General features: G+C 40.8%; 1 protein-coding gene across 6 annotated transcripts in view; it reads right to left on the minus strand.

Moving 5' to 3' along the window:
- Positions 1–4,459, minus strand: part of LOC109898128 (leptin receptor) — a 66,964-nt gene extending 62,505 nt beyond the window's left edge. For all 6 annotated transcript variants that reach the window (XM_031833646.1, XM_031833642.1, XM_031833644.1 and 3 more), the window contains exon 1: positions 4,184–4,459. The gene's annotated coding sequence lies outside the window, so the exon portion shown is untranslated. The remainder of the gene's footprint in view (positions 1–4,183) is intronic.
- Between the last annotated feature and the right edge of the window lie 1,847 nt (positions 4,460–6,306).

The raw sequence follows: 6,306 nt of genomic DNA on the forward strand, positions 1-6,306 counted from the left end.
TTATAGAGCAAACAACGCAACTATCACAACATGGGTTGTAAATAAGGCAAAAAAAAATGTATGGTTATTCAGACAGTTCAATGTAATATCAATAGGTTTAGGCTACTACATGATACTCAAATTTTCTCTACATCCATCATGAGGTTGCTACAACCTAACCTATGAATAACATTTTACAACGTAGGTGCGTGGAGAGAAATTTGAGTAATCAAGGTGACAGACAGTGACATATTCAATACCGCCTCGCACAATCTTGCCTGCATCTACTGTGGCTGATCTAGGTTGTATTCATTAGTCCAACAGTTGCAAACCAGACTTTTTGTTGGACCAATTCAGTTATGTTTATCGCCGTTTTGTTCTGTTTGCTTCCGTTTAAGGAAGGTATTTCAACCGAATCGACAGAATGAATACACCCCTGATCACACGCAGGAACAGTTCGCTTTCATATCATGATGTGCCGGATAGTCGGACAAAACGAGTATCGTCACAGATATGGGACATTTTCTGGATACGATTAAGATCCGAGTATTTTTTGTAATTATCCGTGATCTGGGGAAGAAAAGTTATTTTCGGGTGCCAGCAAGCATCTTTCTCATGTCAGTCAGTCAGTCAGTCAGAGTTTCTAAACCACGCCGTACTGTCTTTGAGTCATTCATGCACGGTCTAAATAACTAAACTGGCTAGTTTGCCTGTCTGTAAAGAGAAGGGCGGGGTGTACGTTGATCCTGCTGCTCTGATTGGATAGAGTGAAGTTGTATTTCTCTGTCCACTAAGCATCATAAATTCACCCGATCGCTTTTCCTTGCATGTTTTCAGTCTTATCATTTACAATGCTGCTTCCTGTTCCTATGATAAATCACATGGTAAGGATGTTGCTGTCAAGCTATCATCGTGCATAATATCAACAAGTGGTGCAAGGGTACCGGAAAAAATTATGTAACTAATGCGCATTCTAACTGAGTGACAGCAAACTTGTTAGCCCGCTGATTGGGACACAGACACAGACAAACACACCCACCCTTCTGCACACTGCTATGTGTGTGCGGAAAAAACAGAAGCGCTTTAATGTGCTCCAAATCTGCAAAAAAAATGCACATTAGGAGCACATTAAAGCGCTTCTATTTTTTCCGATCACGACGATCATCCGATCCGCCAATCAACTTTCAATTTACGGATACGATTATGAATACGAGTATCGCCATGTCTGCACAACCTTACTTTCATAGCAGCCACATACAAACAGCATGATCCCTGTAAGCTTGGATAATGCCTTCTCGCATCTATGCTCTCTCCTCCTCTCACCTTTTCCCTTCGCTTGTGGACTTCAGTGCACAACACATCAGCAGTCTGTGACCAGGCGGGGAAAAATGTACAAGCCAAACCTTCATATCATAACCATTACACAAGCCTACATCTTTGTCACCATATTAGCTAAAGTCAAGTCAACATAGCTACTAGAACTAACGCGTTAGTAAACCAATCATCATGCAGTACAGTTAGCAAGCAGTTTAGCAGTTACACCACAGGACCCGATGACAATAAGCATGTCAGTTCATGCTGCAAGAGCTCTGATAGGTTGGAGGATGTCCTCCGGAAGTTGTCATAATTACTGCATATGTCTATGGAAGGGAGTGAGAACCACAAGCCTCCTAGGTTTTGTATTGAAGTCAATGTATCCAAAGGAGGTCGGAAACTAGCTGTCCTCCGGGTGCCACCCTACAGAGTGCTGTTGAGGCTACTGTTGACCTTCATTGCAAAACAGTGTGTTTTAATCAATTATTTGGTGACGTGAATATATTTAGTATAGTTTTATCTAAAAAGGTTCACTTTTTTAACGTTTCACTATTACAATTTTTTTAATAAAAATGAACTTTCTTCCAAAATTAAGGAAAAGCAAGAGAGAGAGAGAGAGATTTGGTTGTATTTGTTTTTACTTTCACTTTCACTTAGCTAGCAGATGCAGCTATCTAATTTTGCCTACTCAAACACCTGGCTAAAACAGAGATGGATGCTATATTAGCTAGCTGGCTATGGCTATCCAACACTGGAACTCTTCCAAGTCAAGGTAAGCTTTTGGTTTTATTAATTTATTGCCACCGGGGCCCACCAGTGCAACTGCTAAACTGATTTCTGACCGTACACTGTAATGCATGATTGTAGCGTGTTGAACTAACACATTAGTTCAAGTAGCTATGTTGACTATGACGTTAATATGGTGACAACGATGTAGGCTATGTGTAGCAGTTAGCGGTCATGATATGGCTTAGAAAGGTTTTACAGTCTGGTTACAGACAGCTGATTTGTCGTGCACTGAAGTCCACAAGCGAAGAGAAAAAGTGAGAGGAGAGGGCGTGATCATGCTGTTTTTTTATGTGGCTGCTATGACTTTGTCCAATGGAAAGTCTCCTTTTCAACTTTTGGACTAATGATTACACCCTAAATCAGTTAGATGTGCACCTACGTTGTAAACTTTCATTCATTGGCTAGGTTGTAGCAACCTCATGATGAGTATCATGTAGTAGCCTAAACCTATCGATGTTACATTGAACTGGGTGAATGGAATATAAATGAGAGTCATCGGCAACGACTGCCACTGCCACTGACACACACACACACACACACACACACGCTACACACACATCACAACTGCTGCTACCAGTCTCTTGTTATGATCGATAAATACTGCACAATATAAACACATGTTTCCCAATCCCCCTTCCTCTAAATATGAGAGGGTGACACAACAGTAGTAGGCTTGATTACCAACAACGATGAGATAGCCTACAGGGAGGAGGTGGGGGCTCTAGGAGTGTGGTGCCAGGAAAACAACCTCTCACTCAACGTCAACAAAACTAAGGAGATGATAGTGGACTACAGGAAACAGCAGAGGGAGCACACCCCCCCCCCCCCCCCCCCCCCCATCCATATCAACGAGACCGCAGTGGAGAAGGTGGAAAGCTTCAAGTTCCTCGGCGTACATATCACTTCCAAACTGAAATGGTCCACCCACATAGACAGTGTGGTGAAGAAGGCGCAACAGCGCCTCTTCAACCTCAGGAGGCTAAAGAAATTTGGCTTAACACCTAAAACCATCACAAACGTTTACAGATGCACAATTGAGAGCATCATGTCGGGCTGTATCACCGCCTGGTACCACAAACTGCACCACCCACAACTGCAAAGCTTTCCAGTGGGTGGTGCGGTCTGCCCAACGCATTACCTGGGACAAAATTCCTGCCCTCCTGGACACCTACAGCACCCAATGCCATAGGAAAGCCAAAAAGATCATCAAGGACACCAACCACCAGAGCCACGGCCTGTTCACCCCGCTATCATCCAGAAGGCGAGGTCAGTACAGGTGCATCAAAGCTGGGACCGAGAGACTGAAAAACAGCTTCTATCTCAAGGCCATCAGACTGCTAAACAGCCATCACTAGCACATGAGAGGCTATAGGAGATGCCTATAGACATAGATTTAGAAATGGATCACTGGCCACTTTTAGAAATGGATCACTAGCCACTTTAATCATGTTTCCGTATCTAGCATTACTCATCTCATACGCATAAACTGAACTCCACAATATTCTGTTATCTTAGTCACTTTTAAATTGTGTTTACATATTGCATCACCCATCTCATATGACCAATACATTTGATTTGAAGATAAGACTAAATATTGTACATTCCTGTATTATAATTATGCTAAAAATGTTCATTCTACTGAGATATTTACTTTGTTTATATTTTATTATTTATTATTATTGTTGCATTGTCGAGAATGAACCTACAAGTAAACAATTCGTGGACGTGTATACCATGTGTATCCCGTACATACGACTAATAAAACTTCAAACTTGAAATTGCAAATGGCTATAAGAGTTTGTTTAACTTGCAATCTTTAACCAGAAATACATGTAGGCCTATGCATATATAGGCTATTGGCAAACAGCCTGGATAAATGAGAAGACTTAAACAAAGGCATTTGTTTAAACACTTTATAGATAAGCAGAAACAAATCAGCAGTAGCCTTTCTTCCCAGTTGAGAGACTTCAAGAGAGATCAAGATGAGAATCCGCTTGTGTTCTCACACCTGGACCACAAATATTCATGGGGACGCATAGTAGTCTAGGCTATATCTCACAAAAAAATGTCAAAGTGAAAAATAATTAATAGTTTTCCTTACTTGATATCTTGGTTCCTCTCTGAATCGCCACTGTCCCGCACAGTAACCGATAGTTATCCGGTCCGCGAATCACCAGGGTACAAATACCGAAGTTTGAGTCTTTATAAGTAGCCAATAGTTCTATCACAAATACAAATGAGAGATAATACGTAACTTTGTTATAGACTGTATAAAAAAGAACGGTTATAACATTGTTGGAAGGCAGCTACAGTTCCTTATCATTCAAGTCCGGTGTGTCTCACCAGAGCTGTCCCCTATACCCGATATGAAGGTTACTGAAAGGCGCCACAACGAACGCTATACTCTATTTGGAGAAGGGAGTGGCGTGAGCCAATACCGTCACCGGAACTATCCCGCACCAAATAATAACACTTGCAATACGCATTAAAAGCACTATTATAATTTTAAAAAACATGTTCAATACAACATAACATTATTAACAAATCACAATTAAGTAGAAATTTGTCTAATAAAAATACAACGTATTAATATAATTTTGCCCCATAGGCATTTACAATAACATGATCATTAAAAACGGGAACGATTATCATGAAATTGCTTATGAGTACGATGTCACATTATTAAAATGGAAAAAGGTTCATTATGTTTAGGACTATATTTACCTTACATCAATGGAGTGATCTCATCCTCAAGGTGATGTCATAGGACAATTTCATAGCTGATTCATGGAAAGTTTGTAGCCTCAGTAAACATTTCGTATTTTGTGTAGTTAATGGGTAGCTGAAAGGTATAGCCTACACGTGTAATTCATGGTAGTTGTGTAGTCTAACTGGCATATAGTAGACAGGAATAATAATTCATATTTGACCATATAGGGATGCATGCTTATGGACTAATGTTTACCACCCTGAGGTGGTAGTTATTTATCACATTATTCTATAATATGAATCATATTCACTTGAAATTCCCTTCAAATCTTCTTCTAAAAACAACCTGGGGGATAGCTATTGTAGCTATTATTGTTGGATGAAGCATAAACCGAAGGATTACATTGATGTTTGCGTCACCCAAAACAAAGATCAGGGAAGAAGAAGCAAGGACACCAGCCTCCAGGCTCTGTTGTACTGTTCTCTGCCAAATAACAAGAGACAACCCTGCCTGGAATTGAAAAATGAACCTTGCACTATGGAGGTGGATAGCTGATTGATTATATTTGAGTACACATTCCTTGCTTTCGCCAAAGTAGAATTTCAGTCCTGAGCAACCTGAACAACCCATTTAAAATCTGTCCATCCCTGACCCAGTAGTGTCACTGGATCCGAAAGTAACAGGGTGTATATCAGGGTCTCAATGCCTGGCATGAATGGACAGTCCCAGCCGTTCTGATTTAAAGTGAGGACAGAGGGTTCTGTCCCAACTCCTCTCTCAAAGAGCCACTGCAGTTGGTCAGATAGATTTCTCATCAGTGTTGAAGTCCTGAAACTAGTTTCTCTCACCATAGTAACTGGCCAAAAGCACAGTGTAGACTACAGATCAAAGGAGAGGGAAGAAGTTCCCACAGCCTAAAGTATGAAGCTTATCTCTTCAATCTCATATGATCTCCGTAGACTAATTCTTCAGATTAGAAACATATTTATTTGATCAAACAGGTGTTTGTAGATGTTCCCCTCTACAAGGGCCGCGGCTTTTGTGGAGCGATGGGTAACGATGCTTCGTGGGTGACTGTTGTCTGTGGGCAGAGAGTAGGGGTAGGGGCGAGGGGACGGACTAAAGTTATACTGTTACATAAACATGATAAATATCAGATCACATGACAAATGTACATAATAGGTCATATTCATATCAGAGTAAATTGGTATCCTACCTCTACCTGGTCCTCTGTGAGGCATTAAAGGCATTAGATACTACATGTGGATAATAATAATTGGTCTAGGATAATTCATCTCTAATTCCCTGGGTGATTCAGTATGAGAGGCACACAGCCAAAGCAGAGGTAGGTGTTTGTTCCCTTACAGAGATGACAGTCTGCTTTATCAGTGAAACACAGTGTGACACCTGGAGCCTAGACCTTGTGTAACAAAAGACTGTTTTGCATGTAAGGACACAAAACAATTTTCCCACCTTTTCACAAAATCTTCTAAATGTTTTCCTTGTCTAACAGT

The sequence above is a fragment of the Oncorhynchus kisutch genome, linkage group LG10, assembly GCF_002021735.2.
Source record: "Oncorhynchus kisutch isolate 150728-3 linkage group LG10, Okis_V2, whole genome shotgun sequence".
Classification (NCBI taxonomy): Eukaryota; Metazoa; Chordata; class Actinopteri; order Salmoniformes; family Salmonidae; genus Oncorhynchus; species Oncorhynchus kisutch.